Source organism: Sciurus vulgaris (genome assembly GCF_902686455.1).
Source record: "Sciurus vulgaris genome assembly, chromosome: 2".
NCBI lineage: Eukaryota > Metazoa > Chordata > Mammalia > Rodentia > Sciuridae > Sciurus > Sciurus vulgaris.
Genome location: NC_136462.1, coordinates 48,350,775 through 48,374,020, shown reverse-complemented (window position 1 = coordinate 48,374,020; position 23,246 = coordinate 48,350,775).

Below are 23,246 nucleotides of genomic sequence, written 5' to 3'. Positions count from 1 at the left end.
GTCTTGCCTCTCCCCTAAAATTTTTCTGAGTCAACTCTTCCTGAGATGAATCACATGAAAAAATGAATCTCTTAATTGCACCATATAAGCTAAACTGTAAGCCATGACCTCATCACCCTGGACGTAATAAAAGGGCAGAGACATTCGGGCATTTCAACAACATCTTAATTCCTACACTGTTCTGGTTTATTATAGGGAGGCAGGCCTCTGTGCAGGAAGACATTTTTAAAAATGCTTTTATCTCCCTTCTGCATATTAGCAGATCTTATGGTCTAATTTCTCTGCAGAAGACTGAACTGTGCAAAAGCTAGGCAGATAGGCCAATGTATTACTTGAGAAGAAAGAAATAGTTATAAAAATGACACAAAGATTCAAGAGAAGTCCTAGCAGAAGGACCTCAAACTATACAATTATTCTCCACACTCCAGACAAAAAACAAACAAACAAACAAAACACACACAAACTCCAGAGCCAAACAAATATCTGAATGCAAAAGCCAGAAGAGAGGAGAAATAATAAGTTATAGTAACTGAACTTGAGAAAAAACAGGTAGAAGCACTATACTATATCCCTTGGGTGGCATATCATTTTCTGAACCTTAATTTACCATGAAGTCCTCTCTCTGATGATTATGTTGCTACAAGTACCATTAGTAGGTACCATCTATATGTGAAACTACAGAATACATCCCACATGAGCATGAATATCTACTCTGTATCTGGTATTGATATACAATTTTCTCTAAAATGATGGTCCAATGAATTCTTTGGATAATTTTCTAGGAAAGTTAATCTCCATGTATGGAAGAGAATGTATTTGTGCTACATGACATCATTTATATATATTATATACATATACCTATATATATCATATATCTATATATACCTATATATCATTCTGGGATATATATGCCATTATATATATATATCATGTATATATGTATCATTTAAAAAATAATTTTACCAAGTGCAACTTTCCTTTCTTCTCTACCACTGAGCTTCATCTCTAGCCCTCCCTCCACATAAAACCCCCAAAACTTTGACTTAATTTAACCACATTGGTTAAGGTTTCTCAGGAAATGGAAGGATGCTAAGTGAGAAAACAGATTAATTTTTTAAGATCATGATAATAATCTACAAATTTATTTCAGTCTTAGTCTAGGATTTTTTTTCATCATATTTTAAGTATGTTAAAAGAAAAACACTGCATATAAGAATTCAGGGACTGAAATATTTTTGATTCTCTTTCTGTTTTCAGTGTTTATAAAGCAAACTTAAGCAGCTCCAGTTTATCTTTGCTGCTGTTTGCTGACTTGTCAGTGTTTAGATCAAGTTTTGATAGTTGTGTCTTAGCTAGCCATGCAAAGGCAGCTGGTCTGGAGAGGCCAGAGTCAGGGAGAGGGGAGTTACAGGGCTTATCAAGCCATCCGAGAGGCCTTGTTGTGCTCATCCTTTGTAAACAATAAGACATGTCAGCATCCCTGGTTGCTGTCATTGCTGACAGTTCTGTAAAGACCAGTAAGTGTTGACTTCTTTAAAGCTGGATTGTGCCCAGTGAGAGAAATGATAATGTGAGATGAGGGGACTCCATGGACATCTGAGTACCTTGGGAAAAGAGAGCAATTGAGGCTTTTCACTCAGCAACCTAAAGAAAACTAGACAAATAGTCCTATATTTAACATATAGTTTCCACCAATTCATGCTTCTTTTGTTAGAAACAATTCTAGCTGGTATAGAAAAAGAGACAGTCAGATATAAATGAATAATTTCTCATTGACAAGGAAGCTTCAGGTAAAGCAATGCTTATGAAAGGACAAGAGGCTGGGTTTATATGGGTATTTCTACTGTACAATCATTTCATTGCTTTAACTCCATAGACCCCAAAGCTTTATGTGCTTGAACAAGTAATCAAATACCAAAAAAGCTAATCCATTTGGAATGGCAAAGACTGTACACAAAATATTCAGAATTAAATAAAAGTCTTTAGGAAATATGAGAAATTGTGGCAAAAAAAAAGGGAGGACTCAAAAATAAATTTCCCAAGCAGTATTTTGTACCTAAAGAAAAACAAACCTTACATTCTCTGCTTTAAAATCCCAAGAAAGGCATATTTTGAACAAGGATCCATTTGTATAAGTTAACTGTATCAATAAAAATCCTCATTCATCATTTTTAACCTTAGAGTTTAAAAATGTATAAAATTTTTAAAAAATGAAAATCAAACTCTTTTTATGGAAACTGATAATATCTGTTGAATTAAAATAAGCTCCACACTATTTCTATTTCATTATAACAACTGATAACATGTTATATTCAAAAGTAATTTTGCCATGACATTTAGACTATGAATTTTGAATAATGTTTGAATAATAATGTTTCAGAGAATAGGAAACATCATTATTATATCCCCCTTTCCTGCCCCCAATGTTTTCATCTTCTTCCTAGGAATATTTCCTAAAGGGATTTGCTTCATTAAATGACCTAAAGATGTTTTAAGGACAAAATGTCTTAGGCCCACTTGTAAAATATTAGGCTCCAAACCTGGAGAGGGATCATCCTTTCAGTAGCAAATTCATCCCTATTTTGATCTCTAAACACAAGGACAGAACCTAACATTCTGTTAAATCTAACAGTGTACTGTTTAACTTGGATTTTTGTTTCTACATCATAAAAGTTATTTGAAGGTACAGAATCATAGATTATTCTTCCCAGATTTTTCTTTTCTTTTCTTTTTCAACCTCCTTGATTGAAGCAACTAGACCTTTATCTTACACAGCTGCAGGTTAAGCAGAGACGGGGAGTCTAAGTCATAGCATGCAGAGACCAAGTTCGGGGGGCGGGGGTTGCAAATTTCTAGGAACTAAATAAAAAGCCACCCCAGTTTTCCTAATTTTCCTATGAGCAGAAAAACTAAAGATCCATTGGCATGACCCAGGAGGACACTGCCAAGCTGCTTTCCAAAGAGCAAATGGTAAAAATAAAATAAAATGAAAAAGATTTGCCTGTCATGGGAGTTGGTCAATAAAATGCAACAGTGTTTATTACAACATTTAAAGTCTGTGATTAAGAACACCAAAAGGCCTAAACTAGAAAGGTTTTCAGCCTGTAATTTCCCTGCAGTCCTGGCCTGTACTTCCTTATGAGTTAGCTCAGCGGGGCTTTTTTTCCATGTCCATCATCAGCTTGTAATTATTGCCATTCTCAAAGCTATGCCAGATGGGTCTTTAGAAGCAGGCATGCAGCTTGTTTATGAGAGAAAGAGCTGTAATATTACTCTACACAGAGACCTATCTGGTCCTACTCAAAGAGTCCTGCTCCTCCCTCCCCACTCCAACCCACCCCCACGACCATTCTCTCTGCCTTCCCTAGACAGCCATCTCAGTTTCAGCTCCTGGTCCCAACTGAATGGCTGGTGATGGCTTGGGATCATGGGGGCCAAAGAGATAGCTAGCCAGTATCTCGAAACATATGGCCTAATTGTCATCTTTCACCATTCACATATGGAAATGAGGCCAACACCCAAGGAAAAAACGTGGATGCTTTCCTGGACATATTCTTGTACAGAGACTCATTTAAAGCACCAGAACTGTGAGGCTACCTTTCAGAATACAGATCCGCAAAGATACCACAGCTCTGCCTTCCATTTTGCTTTTTGGGGGATTCTTCATTGGCTACAAGTGAGAGTCCAAGCAATATTCTCAAGGACAAACCTTTACTCCCTTCGCCTGGTAGGAAGGATAAACATTTGTAAGAAGGTTGAGGTCAAGGAGCTATGCAAAGCAACAGAAGGAAAGGCAACAGCGCCTAACCCGGGTTCATCTGGTGATAGGCCTGGAGTGTTAGGTATCCCAGAGGGCCAAGCAGAGCTTCAATCAGCAGTTAATGAGGCAAGACCTGCAACAGATAGCCACTTTCAACTTACAAAAGCTTTTAGATGTCTCTGTTTACTTTGATCCATTTCAGTTAATTTGAGCCTGGTTAGGGTACATTTTCCTTTTTTTTTTTTTTTTTTTTTTCCTCCTTTTTTGCTAGATAAACTCCCTGCTCCCACCCCACCCCCACCTCCCAAACAATAGTATCATTTACCAACTTTATACTTAACAAGTTTTGCAATCTTCCGTCAAGGTCGTCAACAATTATATGAAAAACATGGCGAGGAGGATCAGTACCACAATCTGACTATAAGATGGGAATTTCAAAATCTCTCCAGTATAAGAAAAAAGAAAAAGGAGCAGGCCAGGAAAGGCTGCATTTTCAAGGGAGATTTAAAGTTATTTGTTTCTGATTAGATGAAGTACACGTTCTTTTATCCCTTGTTATTTTATCCATGTGATGACCAGAGAGCTTTCTTTGTTAAAATGTTACAGGGCGGATAAAACTAATTTACTGGAATGTGAAATAATCCAGAAAGAAACTGTACCTGATGGTCACAGACAGGGAGGGCACTTTAATAAACTGGCCGGAGTTTCCAGGCCCGGGGGCAGTGACTGCCATCCCCAGCTTGGGAAGCAGACAGATTCCTGCGCTGTTGCACGTGGGTCAGCGTATTAATGAGGATGGGCTGGTGTAATGAGCTTTTAATTAGGTCGGCTTGGTGCTTGACCCCACCGTACTTCAGGCCCGGTAGCTGGGGAAACCCACCTACCTGCAGGAGCCAGACAGAGTGTCCTGGAAGGCTTCCTGGCATGCCCTGGCCCAGCCCAGCCTGTCTGCACTTCTCTCCCATCTCCCATCTAGGCCTTTCCACCTGATGACTATAGCCTTTGCCACACCCTTTCCTGTTTTTCTCTTCCTCTTGTGCCGCAGTTCCACAGCATTTTGTCAAAAATATAGTTGAGACAACTCTGTATTTTAAACCTCCAGTCATATAGCTAGCAAAAATAATTTCACAAATACACATGGAAAGGTCTGGTTGGACATCGATGTTCCTCAAATACACACTTTTCTCACACGAACCACATTCCTATAGTCCACTCCCCAACTGTGTCCTGTCATTAACATTTCCTGGAAGTATTACGAACATATACAAGTTAATGGAACAGGATGAAATCCTTTTGCATTTCTGTCCTTAAATAAATTGGAACAACTTTTAAACTGTTCTCTTTGAAATCCAGTCCACTGAAGACCCCAGGGAACCATCAGGGAGATAAAGTTAGGAAATCACATTTCTATTTTGGGTCATTCTTTTTGGGAAAAGGAAAAACTTAGTACCCCACTTTGAGCGACTAGAAGCTGCCAAGAAGGGCTCTTGACAGCAAAGACGCCTTATCTGTGGCCCTCACGTTAAGGTCTCAACAATAAGGGTTTATTTTTCTTTTAAATGTCTTTAAAATGAAAGTAAGGTTAGTCTATCACTGAAGAATATTGAACTCTTTTGTTAAAAGAGAAAACAAGTCATACATTTTAAATTTTGTTTAGGAGAACAATAACAATAATAGCTAAGGTACATTCACGGTTTATTAAGGGACACTTGGCTAAATGCTTCAGGATTCTACATAATTTGTAGAGCATTTAATGTACAAGCTTGCTAAATTCTTTCAGTTAATGATGGTGGCAGTTGCTAAGTTGTAGGCCCAGTTATTCCTTTCACTCACAGTCTAGGGAGAGATGACATGGGCATGTCGAGTCACTCAGAACAGGCTCAAACCTCCTGAAGGAGCTTGCCTGATGAAAGGTTTTCCTTTCCTTCAAAGTCACTTCCTGTGTCACATGACCTATATCACTCCAAAGATAATAACACGTCACTTTTATCCAAAGATCTCAAAGCATTTTAAAATGTTAATTAAACCTTTACCATCCTGAAAGATAGCAATGCCGATTTTGCTATTTAAATACTGTATTCCAGAACACAGATTGTTCTAATCACTGAGAAGAAAACCCAAGGCCTCTCTGAGCAAACCCAGGAAAGACATCACCACCCACTTATGATTCTCCTACAAATTCTCCTACACTTCCTGGGAACCACCACAGCATCTCTATTCAATTGTGCCCACTCCCCCTTTCTCTCCTGAAAGAATCACATTCCCAAGTAAAACAGGGGAAAGGGGAGACTTTCTAATAGTCCCTCATTGTTTAGAGATAGAAATATAAGTAGAAAAATATAGTCTCAATGAAAAGCTAAAAACCTTTGTTCTATATGGTTCTTCATTTATCATGATGACCAGATGGAGTGGGGAAAGTAACTAATAGCTTTTTCCAAGGCTCAAATGTGACTTTCAGACTACAGTACACCTGCCCTCCAATTTCACAGGCACCAAGAATTTACTCTGATACAAAGAGCAGCCAGATTTAAAGCACTTTGTGTGTCCTTTTACCTGGATAAAGAAAGAATAAAAGGTGACCAAGAACCTAAAAAATTGTGCCCCTGCCTTATTTCCTGTTTAAACCCCCATCACTCTGCCACTCTGCTGGCTTTTTTTCCTCCTTCTAATGGACCAAGCTTTCTTCCTGTCTTGGGGCCTTTGCATAGAATTTTCTTTTGGCCTGGAATGCTTTAACCTCTCTTCTTAATGAAATTCCTACTCTTAGCTCCCAGATCAAAGGTCACTTCTTCAGAGAGGACTTACCTGATTTCCCCTATCAAAACTGGCTTCTCTCTGATGACAAACTGTTTGGATTATATAGTTCTTGAGATTTTCTTCGTTTAACATCTGCCCTCTGAACTGTCGACTGCATAAGAACAAGGATCGTGTCTGCTCTATTCCCCACAGTGTAACTCCTGACTGGTATCTTGAATATCCTGAAAAAATATTTCTTGAATACATTAATGAGTGATAATATCCTTTAATCTGATTTTCAAATCTCATTTTTCTTTTGAAGTCATATTACAGGGTGAGGAGGATAAGAGAAATAGCTGTCAGAAGTTTGATCGTAAATGTTTAAGGTCTTAGCTTATTTCTACCAATACTGAGAAGAGCAAAGCATTTTTAAACGATTAGAGCAAATATGACTTTTACTCTGTTGTAAGTGTTTCGCCCACATTTTCCCCCCTACAACAACCTGGAGAGGTAAAAGCCGTTTTGTCCCTATTTTGCAGTCACTGGAATTAAGTCATTTGCCCATGGCACTGAGACTTCTTCCCTGCGTCCGCTTGTTGGGTACCTGCTATTTACCAGGAACTGTAGTGATATAGTCATCACCAAGAAAGGCATGGCTTCCTTCTTGCAGCTTTTGCGTCAGGTCCACCACAGCAGTAGCACAGAATATTCTGGCATGTAGTTGGTGCTTAATAAATAAACACCACTGAGCAGGTTGAAAAATAAAATAAAAAAGAATACAATAAAAGGACGATGACTAAATCCCTTCGGAAATTTAAAGGTTCCTCAGTATTGCTACAATACTAGTGTTTGTTACATAACTTACTGGGAGACCTGGTTTGTCGTTCATCCTGTGAAGGTGTGGAGTGGAGAAGGAGGTCACAAAATACTCCTGTAATCTAATTTAAAAATGATCAGTGATAGAGTTATTAACTGAAGTCCTTCTAAAACACAAGGGAGATTGTAAATCTTCTAGGATGCGTAACTTTTACAAGCGTCTCACGGGTTTTAGGATAGAGTTCAAGTTCTCCATTCCCTTGACAAGGACTAAGCCTGACTCTCTTTCTAGAATCGTGTCTCTCTCCTGTACTGACGTCACTCACATATTGTAGACTTGGTGAAAATTCTCTCTCTTCTCAGTACCTCTAGGCCTTGATCATGCCATTCTGCCTTTCAGTCACCCCGTCCCCACACTCCCCTCCATAATGACCAGTTTTTGCCTTTGTCGATGAGGGGAAGGCTCATTTATTTGTGTGCAGAACTTTTATTGAGCATTGCTCTTGGGAACAACACTTGGGAAGAGAAAGCAGAAGAAAAAGCTGAACTACCATGGAGGGGAACTGAGGATTGAGCAGAACCAGTGAGAGTGGTCCTTCAGAGCTATGCTAATTGAGCAAGGAGAGGGGCTTTTTACCATGACTGCCCTCAGAGATAAGAATAACCTTGAGCAAGGCAGCTTCCTTCAGTGGAGACCCGTTCCTGGGCAGGACTTTAGCTAAGTGCCATCAAAGGACCTACTACTGCCCGCTGAGGCGATATTCTGGTCCTTAAGGAGATATCCTGGTGGCACATTGCAACATCCACTACAACCTGCTGGCCTCTAGTCATCCTCGGGTCTCAACTTAAGTGTCTCTTCCTCCAGGAAACCTTCCCTGACTCTCCCTTAAGAGGACAACCCAATGCACACTCTGCTTCCCCATCATGGTGTGCCTCCCTTTACATTATAATCAGTTGTTTCTTTGTTTGAATTCCACCATGAAAATATAAACTACATGGAAAATTAGCATTCCGTTGACTGACTTTATAAGCTATCATCAACAAATTAAATGAGCAAAATAATTAAAGGTTCCTTTTTGATTTTTTTAAAACTATGGGCAAACATCAAAAAAAAAGTCTGGAAGGTCATTCACCAAAATACTGTTGACTGGTATTAGCAATAATTGTCACTATGCTTGATTATTATTTCCTTCACCAAGCCTTTTGTTACATCTAAATTTGTATATGCAAATGTTTTGTAATTTTTAAAAAGTTATCATTGTTAAAAAAAAGAGTGAACATGACTCTGACTAGAATAATAATCAGTATCAATAGAGTTGCATTTAAAATCATTATTTTGTACTATAATTTAGAGTTTATTATATAGACCAACAAAAGCATAAATGATTTTATTTAATCCTGACAAAATGTCAACAATAAAGGGAAATCTGATGTTCTGATTCCTACTGGATTGCAAAATAAAGCCATCCCTGTCAGTGAGGAGTGAGTTAATACTGTACCCCAACCTGGGAACCCAGGATGTAACATGGGCAGTTCAACTTGTTCATTGTTGGGGAAGTCTGGCCAGGCTGGGAGGAAAACAGTGCTATAGGAAGAACCTGAATATGAATCCCACCCTGTCTTCCCCGAGTCTGGCTGGCTGGAATCCCTGTCTCCCCATTCCTATTCATAAAGGAGAGTATAATGCCTCTCCTGTGGCTGTATTGTCATCATTTGTTTGCATAAGCCTAATCTACAAGGCCAGCCAGAGTTGAAAGTCCTGCTTTCCCCTCACATCTCATGTCTCCCCTTCTCTCCTATAATGATAACACTTCACATATGTAAAGCACTTTCCAGAAGGCTTCCCCATATATCACCTCACTGCATCCTCCCAACAAAGCTTTGAGGTCTGCACATCAGATAGTATTACCCCCATTTTAGAGATAAGGAAACCAAAACACAGAGAGGTTACATGACTTGCCAAAAATCACAGTCAGTTACTGATAAAGACAGGACTAGAATCTGGGGCCTTACAGAAAAGCCCAGAACCCTCTGTGTTTTTACTTTGATCTTGTAGTCTAGCATATGACCTATTGATAGGGTCCTGCAGAATCTAAAACTGGTTACAAACTAAACTGACAAAAGCAAGATCGTGGGTTCGATTTCTGGGTAGGCCCACAGTGATCCGTGCGTAAGTGTGCTAATGCCTGCAGCCAGCTTGTGAATGCAAGATCTTCGTTATGAAAGAACTAGTTGAGAGTACGTAAATGCCACCACCACAATGACATGAATAACTTAGTTACTTGTTCTTTTAAGGCTACATAAATATATACACATGAATATATAAAATAATGATTCCCATGAATACCCAAAGGTATCTGTTTTGATGATTATCACTTTCTCTCAAATTTTCTTGGGATAGTCCCAACTTATTCCTATTGTCCTGGTGCAACTACTAATGGCTCGCTCTTTCACTTTCAGAAATGTTCCAATGTGGAGGATAATTTATGTGGTCATCCTATGTACACCCTACAGAGAACAAATTTCAATTTCAGTGGATGCTGAACAGTATTGATTTTCAAAGTGGCAAACCCCAAATGTTGTAAGAAGGGTTACTGTTATTGAAATACACTGTTGGAAAAATTCCCAGTATTAAATGGCCTTCACTAAAGACACAGTAAGACACATACCCCTTTGTGTTATGTTGGGCTCAGGTTTTAAAATGTAGTGAAATTCTGGCTAGCTTCAATCCATTTGCTAAACGATTTGAGGTTTTCTGCACTTCATTCCCTCACCTGATATTATATCTTTGTCTCATTGCTTATCAGAAGTGTTCCTTTCCACATTCATTTTTTAAAATGAGAAGAAACAAATTGGAATTCACATTGTTTGGGCTTGAAATTATAATGCCTCCTAAATTTCCCAAAGGAAATCTGCCAAGGCAATGGCCTAGAACAACAGCTATTTGCCAAGTGGTGAGAGGCAAGATTCTCATGGTAATTTCAACTCTTGGGTTTTGAACTTGTGCAAGTTCCCCCCACCCCCCACTCATCTGTAATATGGGGAGAGTTCCTGCTCCTGCGTTGCTGAAAAAACAGGGGAAGTTGGGACTCATACAATTGATGAGTAGTTGTATCTTGCACTCCTTAGGCTTCAACATGAAGGCCTGGTCTTTGTTCTTAGGAAACTTATAAACTTGCTGCTAGAGGACAGATACAAGAAAGTACATAACCAGTGTCAAGCATGTACATTCAAAGAGCAAAATGTGTTAGAAAGGGAGAGTGGTATGGGTTGGAGTGGCCAGCAAGCAATTTTGTACTGAACTTTTCCCCAGGGAAAAGTCAAAACATGTCGAGAAAATTATGAGAGGTATACAACCACTTCTCTAAGGTGCCCTCAGATCCCTAATTGGTATTCAGTAGAATTTTTCTTGATTTTGATATAGGCTCTAAGTGACTCCACCAGGTACTTCAAGAAAGTCCCCAATTTAAAAAAAAAAAAAAATCAATACAGTCAATTATCTGAGGAAGAAAAGTTGACAAATTCCATATTCTGTTGAAAGAGAATCTTTGATTCAATTTACAAAATTCTGTCAACCCCTTTTATGGTCCCAAAATGAGACTGTAATTCTTTCCACAGTGTAGGGGGGTGGTGCGTATGTAAAGGTAATGTCTAAAAGTTGTGAGTAAACACACCCCCAACCCACATCCCTGCAGAAAACAGACAAAAGACAGAGTAACCTCAGGCTCTTTGAAACCAAAATTTAGCTATTCAGTGATAACATATGACTGAATAATAATGTATAATAATAATAATCACTGAATAATAATGATCTCCTTTGCAATCATTAATCATCTAGTACTTACTGAACATGAACACCTAGTAGGTTCCCAGATCAGGCACTCTGATGAAGATCTTTGCAGGAATGCTTGAGTTGGAAACATGACTGCAATAGGGAAAATCTATATAAGAAGAGAAGGATTCTGACATGTGTTGGAGACCCATGGTAGCCAGACACTAGGGATTAAACACTTTATACATGCTAATCCTTAGATGATTGTCCCAGTTAGTCCTATTTTACAGATGAGGAAATAAAGGCTTAGAGAAAATATCATGCCTATGTTTGCAAAGTGGTAAAGTAAGATTCAAACTAGGACTAGGACTTCAGGGTTTCAATGCCTCTGCTCCTTTTACTGTCCCACAGCTCCTCTGTTCTCATAATTATAGAGTGCACTGGTAGCTGGCACTGCTAAAGATGGGGATCTGATATCTGGATGTTTTTTCCCACCAGGGTCCTTGCAGCAGAAGATGTCCTAACTTTAGTGCAACAAAAACCTGAATGATAACATGAGGTTTTGCCAGAACAGAGCTACATTCTGGCTGCAATACAGAAACCCAGGCCTCCAACAGTAAGCACACTATTATGTCACATTCTTTCAACAGCTTCAGGATAAAGGAGGAAAACAATGGCATGGGTAATTTAAAATAATAGGGGATTTTTAAAAAAATCTGTTGTATTTGTCTTTTGAATTAATTATATGATTATTAAAGTCAAAGCCACATTTTTCAAATGTTAAATTATAATTATTTTGCAGTTTCTGGAACAGTATTAACTCAGTATTAGAGTAAGTCAGCCAAAAAGAGTCTGGATAGCTGAGAAATTTAATTCAAAGCTTAGCTTCCAGTATGCCAGAGTGTTGGTGACTTTGGACAGCTCACTCACTTGCCTGGTCCCCAGTTTTCTAAAGAATAAAGTGAAGGAGTTAAACCGTAAGACTTATTTATTTATCCAAAACATACTTATTATCAGGTATCAATACACAGTCCTGGCCCTTAAGACGGTCACAGTCTAGTGAAGGAGACAGACAAGACAACAGATCAATTGAATCAATGGAGTATGATCAGTGCTGCAAGAAGCTAAATAGAGGATTCACTGGAAGCACCAGGAGAAGCTGCTGATTCATTTGGGGAGGTAAGGGAGGAGGGTGCACAGTACATGAGTGACATCTAAAGCAGAGCAAAAGGACAATAAGAATTAGCAGGCAACGTGTGCCTATGTGGAAGGCAGCATGGGGTGGGGACCAGCATTCGAGGCAGTTAAGATAGTCAGGGTAAAGGCCTGGAAGGGCACTTCATGGCTTCCTGTCAAACCACAAGTAGTGGGTACATCTGGTTTGTAAAATAACAGTGAGGATAGAGGAGATGGAAAGGGAGGCCAAGGATCGACTTGTCATTAGGGGCCTTCGATAGAAGTCTGGATTTTATTCTTTCCTTCAGGCCACACACTATTCTGGATTTGGGATAACCAGAATGGTAAGCAAGAGAGAGAGAGAGGTTTCTGCTTTAACAAAGCAAACTAAGAATCCACTCAAGGTTTTAAAGTAGGGCAATGTCGGTGGGACTTGAGTTTTTGAAAAAACACACTGAGTCACTTAGACAAGAATACACCTCTTCCAATCATAAAATTCTGACTTCATGATTTAAAACTCAGGGTATATTATAAAAGTCCCTTTAACATTATACATTATGTATGCATATACACTTATATTCTTTTTCATATATATGTTGTCTTTGGCTTACAGATTATTTTGCAGGTGAGTCAATGGAGTGTCCTTTCACTTGTTGTATGCTCAAATACCAGCACATTTATTTGGTGAGGAAGGAAGGGCAGCCTCACGTGTGAACACTGAAGATATCAGTGGTGGAGCCAGGAGGGTATTATTAATGCACACTTTACAGATAAGGAATATTAAGCCCCAAATTCAATTAACACTAAATATTACTCAGTGAGGACAGAGTGAAAGCAATATTCAGATCTGATTTCCTGGACCATTTGTTATATACCAAAGCCCACACTGTTTTAGGTCACAAAACTAATTACAGCATAGTCATCATTTTCTCTGAGCTCTTGGAAGACTAGCAAAAAACAAAAACAAGCAAACAAAACCTCATAAAGCAGAGAGTTATAATATGTTAAATGAACTGGTTGGCTCAGTCTAGTCTTTTCTCATGTAAGGAGTCCCATCTTCAATAGTTTGCAAAACTCCTGACGTTCAGAGACCATGTGAATCTGAAAACTCTGCTGGGAGTTCCCGGAACATAGGACTTGCATTTAGCCTATCAAATGTGTGGAGCAAGAATTTCAGGAAAGGAAAAGGTAGCATTTTACTTGGAGTGAAAATGTATGGGTAGTGAGGGGAGACTCAAAACTTGAAAAAATTTTAGTACTTCCTAGAAAGTTGTTTTCTTGTACAAGAAATGTTGTTTTCAAATCAAAGAAATTCCCTGAGCTTCCCAAAAATAAACCAAAAGTAAATAATAAAAATCACGTCAGGCCTCAGAGCCCATTTCTGCTCAGCTCACTTAGCATTTCCTCTCTTCCCCAGGGAATCCCATCTCTCCTCCGCAGGGTTTAAAGGCCTCCAGGAGCCTTTAAACCTTCCCTACACTTCCTGGTCCCTGCCCACTGCCCCCTCTCCTTCTGGAGTTCCCAGCTTCCAGTCCAGGGAAATAATCTCCTTCACAGGACAACGGGAGATGAGACATTTTCTTTTTAAGCCCTTAGAGGTGAAAGATGGTCAGGTCCTCTGTTCCTTTGCAAATCAAGACAACTGCTATACTTGGTTGCTTATAATGGCTGAGGCAAGAAAAACTGAGCATCCTTTCTGTTTGTAGGTTTGTTTTTGTTTGAAGCACAGGATTTAGTTCTGTCTGGTCATTCCAAGGTACAGCAAGCAGGCTGTTGATTACCTTAGCAGAATTTCTAATTTGGAAAATCACACATGCTGCACAGTCTATGCTCCATTAAACTAGTCATACTAACCTCATTCTTCTTGATGGAAACTGATTTTGCAGTGAGAATTTGAAGCAATTCTGGTTAATGGGATAACAGAAGTCAGCTGAGGGAAGAGTATGAGAACAGTTTCCTTGCTCATAAAGACTGACATGGGAGGAAGAAAGCTCTTCTTTATCTATTTCTGACAACTGTAAACATCCTAAACATTTTGGCAACCATGGAGGGAATTAGTCTGAGAATGGAACTTATATGCTGAAGGTGGCAAAGCAAAAATTAAGTAAGAAACTGGATCTGTGAACTTACCAACCATGGAGCTGCCTGACTACAGGGCCTCTTCTTATAGGAGATGGGATGTTTTTTCTCATTAAGTCATTTTGAGTTAGGCCTTCTTGTCCTAGAAAATCTCCTGGTACACCAAAGAATTGACGAGTGGGCCAATGGGGCAACTCTCCTATTAGTTTGAGATATCAAGAATCCAGGCATGGAAAGATTTAACAAGAGAGAAAGTTCTAGTTGTCAAGGCAGTAGCAATTCTGGATGCAATACGTCTGCCATTTGAATTTGCTTTTGGGTCCAGCCACTCAATGCATTTAGGAATCATGAATAAATGTGATAAGAACTATTAACTTTTTAAAATTTCATAAGCAGTACCCTACCTCATTAGCAGTGTCATGGAGAGGGGCTCCTCCCTGGTTTAAAAATCAAACATCTCACAGCTTCAGCAGCTCTAGGGCTTCACTGCTTCTCCTGCAGTGATAGATAACGGTGCTCAGCAGAAAGCCCTGAAAGATGGTGCAGGACATGACTCTACTTAACACGAAGACTGTAGTGCCATGGAGACATGCAACACTGACACTTGTCATAAGATCACAATGCCCAGTGGCTCACAGGACTGCCTGTCAGGATGGGTAGGACCCAACTGTGAGCGCATGTGAGGACTTCCTTAGAATATTCCAGAAATCCTTGGGAAAATATGGTTGGAATCTAGGAACCAAGGGACTTGTACTAACAGGAGGTTACTTTTATCAAAAGAAAGGGAAAGTTGAGTGACCACTATTTCTGTCCCCTCATCCATAGCACTGAAAAGAAAAAAACCCTTTGTAGCCCACTGGGAAGTATATGAACTGCCCCTATTCAGTAATTTTGCTCTGGGTCTATCCTTGCAAGGACCATCATCATCATCAAAAAGATAGATGAGGGAACCATTTTAGAAGGACAAGAGTCTACCAAAATCAGTCTTAGAATAATTCTGGCGACAAATTTCATCACCTGAAACTCTACTTAACATTTTTAATCAGATCAATTGCTAAGATTCTATCATAGAGGATTTTTAAGTTGTATAGATTTGGAATAATTGATAGGGGACTATAAAACTGGAAGAAGGAAGCTTCTCGAGATTCTCTTGGAATCTGTCTTGAAATAATATCCTGGGCGACTGTGTTCCAAATCTATTGTCGTTGTTGTTTCTAACCCAGGTCAAGTTGCTGGGGGCAGGGAGGCCAGCAGGGTATTCTAAGATCAAAGGTCAATAAACAGCCTACCAGCTCTGGTAGACTTTACAAAAAGAGAAACTGGGAGATAAAAATCCATATTTGCCTAAACCTGATAGAAAAAAAAAGAGATTGTCTTTCAAGAATTCAACAATCAGAGCAAGAAATAAGCAATGTAAAGCCATTATGTTAAAATTTCAAGATGTTCTGCAAAAATAAAAATAAAAATAGTGGCAGAATTAGGAAAATCTTTACCTTCTTAAATCTCATTAAATAACTAAGTTTCACATGTTAGGGTCTCTATAAATGGCTCAACTAGATGAGAAATGGTTACTTTTATCATATTGAAAATATCCATTCGGAAAAATGGGGAGGTACTAATTATGATATGGTCTAGAGCACATTTTTATTATATTTATAAGTGAATTTAAAGGGAGAGGGTCCTTTAAATATCTATAGTTACCTGCAAATGAATGTCCTAGTCCCTGGGGTTTTCTGGTTGGTAGGTGAGGCTTTCACCATAATTAGGTTCCAGAGGCTTAATCAGGCAGGAACATTACAGTCCAGGGCAATGAGAGACAGAGACTGAGTGAAAATACAGAACTATGTTCAAGAGGTCAAGTATGGATTAACCTGGAGAATCTAGTCCAACCCGAGATCAAGAGTCTGGCTCCAGGCCAGGAACAGGAAAGGAAGCAAGGAGTGAAGATAGAAATGGAAAAAGACTAGATTCAAGAAAATAGAGTTCAGAAAGTTTATTGTGCACAAGATTAGGTGCCCAAAGTGCTCTCCTATTGGGTTCTGGCCACATGGACTTGGAAGGCTACATGGCTTAAAGGTGTTAACAGGTTACGGTGAAATGGAATGATCCACAGGAAAATAAATGCAAGAATAGCTCTCAGATGCAGGGGTGCACACCTACAATCTCAGTGACTAGGGATGCTGAGGTAAGAGGATTGCAAATTTGAAGCCAGCCTCAATAAGTTAACAAGGTCCTAAGCAACTTAGAAGATATGGAAGGGAGAGTGGAAATGATTCCCACATGTAAACAGGCATCTAAAAACCAAATACCTTTTTTAAAACAGAATTTCCAACAGAGTTTCAAAGGAGACATAGGAAAGGTACAAAGGAAAAAAAAAAATTTCTGATAAGGAAGAGAAAAATAGAAAATGTGGCAACATTTTCAATTACCAACTATCCAATTCATAGATCTTCACCCCAACCCTGTGATTATCCCCAATTCTTTGAATGAAGAAGTAAGACTCAAAAAGATCCATCCCCAGATAATTCAGCTGAAGTGGATGCAAACCTAGATACGATTCCGAAGCTTCCACTTGAGAAATCAGGGAGGTGTCAAGGAAGAAAGATCATAGGGTCTGGAAGCCTACAAGATGGCTAGGAGAAACTAAAAGGAGATGCCAGAGTTGAGCACTACAGAAGAGAACGAAGTGACAAATGGAGAAAGAGCGGAGATGCAAATGTTGTTGGAAAATGCAGAATTCTAAGGTAGTTGGAAAAGGCAGGGTAAGGAGATGCAACAAGAAGAGTCACAGGAAAGAGAAAAAGAAGGGTCAATCCTGATCAGAGTCTCCAAAGGTTTCCCTGAGCCACCACGGTGCTGCCCCCATGTTCTGTGACTACGATGAAGTATCCACTCAAATAAATCATTGCAGGTCAAATTAAAGCTTATACCTAGTTTTCAAGATAGGAATCAGGGCCCTTTAACTTGGACCCAATCATATTTAGGAACTCTCCGGGAGCCAGGGGAAGACTGGAAACAAAGGCTGAACCTGGCAGATTTCCAGTGGAGACCTCATTCTTGAGCTTTTACAGCGTGTTTTGTTTTCAAAGAATGTTTCAGCTTCTGGAATATCACACTTATTTAAAATTCTGTGATCTACAGTGATGAAACTTCTCGGTTCATCCCTGGGGCTCCCAGGCTGTCACATAAACTAGTGTTTTACTTCTAGCTTATACCTTTGAGAGTCTGGAGACTACTGGAGCTTTTCCATGTGTCCCTGTGAGGGACACAGTGTTGCCGTCCCTCCGCAGGCTTCCTCTGCAGTCGGTGCCTCTGACCTCTGTGCTCATCTGTTTCCCATGATTCCTACTGGGCCCCGGGGTGGAGCAATATAACATAGTACGGCATAATTCACTTTTATAGAGCATCCTTCATGCGAGCTATCACAGGGAGCTAATCAAACGCTGACAAGAAAGGGCCTGTTGCAGGATAAGATTTAAAGGGAGGAACTGATTTAGTGGCTCAGGGGGCAGAAAAGAAATTTCAGATAGATGGGTTAGGAAAAGTGAAAGAACAACCCCTGCTGTGGTAAACCGTGGGTGGAGAGAAAGGGCCCAGTCTGGGAGAAAAGAGCACAAAAGTATAGGGAAGCTGCTAGCACCCTAAGACACTGCTGACACTCTCATGACCAAGAGGGATTTGGACTTCATTCAGGAAAGTAAGTGAATCAGGTCCAAGGAACAGGAAATCCAATCCAAGGCAATTTGAACAGTAAGGAAATTTAATCATCCCATATAACAAGTGCTAAGAGAATGGCCCGGTTAATTCAGTGACCCAACAATGCCATCAAAGTCCCAGACTGTTGCCATCTTCTCCTCTGGAGCTCTTAAGGGTGACAGAACTGCTATTCTTAGGGTTACAGAATAGCTGGCTCAATTCCAGGCATCACACCCGGACATAAGAATATCTAGAAAAAACACATAGGCAGCAGTAGAAGAAAGAGAAACTGTTTTCCAGTGGGTCCTTCGAAGAGTGAGGAAATCTTTCCAGAAGCTCCCAGCCGACTTAGACTGGATTGGTACCGAGTCCCTTTCTAAAAATCAAATGCTAGCAAGAACAGGATAGAAACATCACGATTGGTCCTAACCAACCAAGATTCATTTCTGAATTGCATCGAAGAAGAGTGAACCCCAGGACTTGGTCTTTGTTCACAAGCAAGAAAGGAACAATGATAACTAAGATGTCAACACACCATGTCTGCCACATAGGGACACAAAATGGGCAGTGACTACATCAAAACATCTGGGAAAACAGAACACATCCGATACATAAATACCTACAAAATTCAGATGAATAATTTAGAATTTAGGAAGACAATGGAGAGGAGAGGACTCCCCTCCTGTGAGAAACAGAGAATCCCTAGGTATCAGGGCATATTAGAAAGGGTGGAGGTGGGGATCTGAATGTTGACCTTCACCTAGAGGGAAATCAAACATATTTAAAGGAGGAGAGTATGTTTGGGATCAAGGATTTCTGCCCTTGGCAGATAAGGAAGGGAAAAAGGAAATTTTACTTTTGAATTAAAGACTGGAATGGTAGAGGCTGTGTTTTGAGAGCAAAAATCTCCTGTTTCTGAAAGGGGTGGAGCAGCAGTGAAAGGGAGATATGCAAGAATGCATAGCCAAATATCAATCCAGGGACATGTACAAGAACTTCTGCAAATTCCAAAGCAAAGGGTTGTATGAAACCCACAGGAAGAGGAGGAAGACACATTTTTGGTAAGTGTAAAACCAATCTGAACATTATGGGTTCTGAGCCATTCACTGACCCCAAATCTTTGCGGTTGGAATTCATTTTCTCTGGGTACAATTCACCTTTCTGGATCCCCCTCCCCCGACAAAAGACTCAAACAAATTACTGAAACCACACAGGGATGTGTTAAGGGTAAATGAATCACAAACATACAGATTAAATTTCTCCTAAACTCCATCAGAGTTTAAAGGCCAGAGGAAAAAGCACTTGAGGCCAGATACATTTTGACTTTTGCAGAACCTAAAGCATTTTTAATGAGTTTGAAATCATTCAATTAACTCAAAATTCAGCTGAGTTCTTTCTCCCCAACCTGGCATCAAGCCTGGTGACATATGTACAGCAGTCAGTCTAGATCTGTTTCACCTTAGAAAGGAAGTTGACTTTGTTTTTTAATATTAACTCTTCAATCCAATGTGGCCAAAGGTAGCTAAGACAAATACCATGACAATGACAAAATCATTATTCTAGTGTCCTATGGTAGGAATTGTAGAACTCAAAATTTTGGACTCAATGTTAGGCAAAGATTAATACCCTAAGAGCTAAACATAAAAGTAATCTCTTCTAGATGAAAATAAACAATCTCTTCTTTTAAAAATGTACATTTAAAGTGTTTGTGGGTCTCAGCAAGAATTGGTGAGTCATTCAATCACTTAGAGTTAATGAGTGTGTACTAGCAACAGGCACCACTGGGAATGTAAAATTAGCTGTTGATCAGTTTGCTTCTTGTCCTGGACCACTGTCGCTCAGTGACTGGCTCAGTGTATCATGCCACTAAGTCCTCTTTCCTGCCCACTTTTTTCCTCCTCTTTTGAGTAGATGACATTCTCTTTAAGCCTATTTTCTTTAGTCATCTTTCTGTCCCACATTTCAGTCACTCCTATATAGACTCTTTCTTACATATGCATATTTCCTTCCTCACAGAATGCAAACGATGAGAAGCTGAAACATCATTCATCCCTTTACTTCACTACCAGACTCCTCTACATTTTGCTGAGTACCTCAGACAAAGCTCCTTCTGCCTGCTGTCCAATCTCCTCAAAATAGAATCTAACCCTTTTTAATACTCCAAAGGTCTGGTTTGACCTATATATAGAATTTAGAATATTTTCATTAAAGTAGAGATTCTATCTTTTGGGTAACCATCCATGAATTATCATGTCTTGAAACGGAACTTAAGTTAAATTTTGCATTCTAAGTTATGTAATCTTGAGGCATAGAATGCAGCCAGTCAGTATCAAACTAGGTTTTGCATGACCCTTCCAATAAAACTCAAGTAATAAAGATGTGTCTAACTGGACATATTTGATGTCACAGATATTGTGTGCTACGTTTTGCAAGGAACTGAATAAGATACATAGTATTACTATCTCCATTTTATGAATGAAGAGTCTGGATTTCAGAGAAATTATGTAACTTGACCAAGCTTTCACCACTAAGAAGTAGTAGAGTAGGGAATTTGAAGAGGTCTGCAGGAGCCCAGGGCTGATCTTGAAGTAGCACTTCTCACCGGGTCTAGTGAAGCAGAGACGGGTGCTGGAGTTCTTTATTGGGGTAAGAATGTAAGGGGGTAGAATTTTATTTTGTTAGTCTTAATTCAATTATGGGGAAGAAATCAAGGGATACTTCAGGGGAATGAGCCTAAGTTTCTTTGTTTGTTTGTCTTTCAATTAAGTTATATTTTATAAAAATCCCTGATGATACCAGAAGGCAAAAAATCTTTCTTATCCTCTTTCCATCAAAAATGTGCCAAAAAAGAAAGAAAGAAAGAAAGAAAGAAAGAAAGAAAGAAAGAAAGAAAGAAAGAAAGAAAGAAAGAAAGAAAGAAAGAAAGAAAGAAAGAAAGAAAGAAAATCCCTTCTCGTTCCTGAGTGGGGAGATGGCTTATGTAATCATTACCAGAGTGGCCTGTCCTACTAAAGAAGAAACCCAGTGACAAGTGTACTGGGTTCCTCCTGCTTCACATGGATGACTCCCTACAGCAGGAGAGATGTATCACAGCCAGCGTAAAAGATCATAGATCCTGGATTTTAACTGGGATGTGTGTTTGGAGAAAGAAACAGGAGAAGGGCACGTGACTGACAGAGGAGAAGACAACTGTGACTCTATTTTCATTACACAAGTCCTGGGAAATTTTCTCTGGGAGCCAAAATAAAGCATTCCTCCCCATCCCTTCTGCAGAAGGCTCGGACTAGACAATGGATTTCCACTCCTTTTCTTTAAACCACTCCCTTTCCCCTTCTCTGACCATTTCTATCCACCCCATCACCTGAAATAAAACCAACCAACAAATTTTCTGGTCACCACAACAAGCAAATTCACAAAGCAAATGAATAATTTGGAAAATGACAAGTATTTCATCTGACTCACAGAAAGGAAAAAAAAAGAAAAGGTGGCTGCTGCCAAAATGGAAACACTCTCCGGAAAATTCTTGAAAATATTCCTAAAATCTCAAATTGGGTAAGTGAATAGACCCCAAGGAAAAACTTGGAATTTTCCAAAATGTAAACAAGGTGAAATTTTTTAAGCATTTAAATGATGGAAATAGCTATGCTGATGTCGCTATATCAAGGAATTTTTTCTTTCTTCTTCTAGCATTGTTTGCTTTTTACACTTGAGCTGTTATTTTAAAAGTTCCCACCAGCCAGGGGGAAGTGGTGTCCCCACAACTTCTATGACAAAAGGGCTTATGGGATAGGAATATTAGGAGAAGTTAGGGTTCTTCAGAGAAAAAAGAACTAGCAGGATAATGGATGGATCAACAGATTGATTTATTATAAGGAACTAATTCCAAAACTAGTAGACTCTAAGTCCAAAACCTACAGAGATATCATCCTAGTTTGAAATCCATCAGTCAAAAAGAATTCCCTCTTGTTCAGGGGATGTCAGACTTTCAATCTATTCAGGCCTTTAATTGATTAGACGAGGCTCCACTACGCTGGGAAGAACATTATGGAGTATACCAATTTAAACATTAATTTCATCCAAAAACATCCTCAAGAAACACCCAGGATAATGTTGAACCAAATATCTGGGCACCCCCTGGCCCAGTCAAGCTCACTCATAAAAGTAACACCACAAAAAACTATCTAACAGTGCATAGATTTTACTTAGTACAATTACTGGCAAAAAGTAGGCACTTGGAGAGTGATCTGATCAAGATTACGATAAAACTAATGAGTCCTATAAACACTCCAGGCCACAGTATTGAGCACTACTGTTTATTTACCCAGCATCCATTCTTCTTTCCTTTCTTCCTGACAGACTCGATTTTGATCAGTTGGCCAAGAATCCTCTAGACAGTCATGTTCCTTACGGGAACATGGTCTAGGACTGAGCCCAACTGGTCTATGATAATCCCGTGGGCCTTTTCTGGAATGTTTCAGAAATAATCACACAACCAAACTCTGGCCAAACTCTGAGCTATGAAATTCTGTGAAAGTATCTCCTCACTCCTAAGAAATACAGCCTACTCTCCCATGAACGCTGACCTGAGTGGACATGCCTCCAAGAACTGCTGTAGCGCTCCAACCTGAGGATGAAGCCAACCCAAGAGCTGCCTAAGTGCAGAGAAGAAAAGGGCTAGGTGTCCTCATGTCATCAGTGAGTCTCTGAAGCAATGTCCCCAAGAGATCACTGAACCGCCGAGCTTCCTATAAGGTGAAGCAACAAATTTCTTTAGTATTTAAACCAGTTGACTCAGGATTTTCAGATGCTGATGGCCAAAAGCAACCCAATGAATACATTCCCACCACCCTCTGACAGGGACAATGACCTAGAAACTAGCATCTTCAAGATGTCTATCCAGAATTCTGAAGTAGGAGCCATAGACCCATATCTCATGTAAGGCCTAAAACCTGCTCATTCAGAGAAGACTGGGATGTGACACTGCATTACATGTGATCTCTATTTTAGTTAAATTTGCCAGATATATATACAGTCTCATTATTAGGAAAAAAAAAAATAGGGTCTTACTTTCTCCATTAGTTCCAAGCTAAAATATTTCATCTTTTGGAGATATTAATTATTCTTATGCCTCAGATCAGATGATGGACAGAAAGAATCAAAGAGAGCAGTTGGCTTCTGCATTAAAAGAAAACAGATGCAAAGGGGAGAACT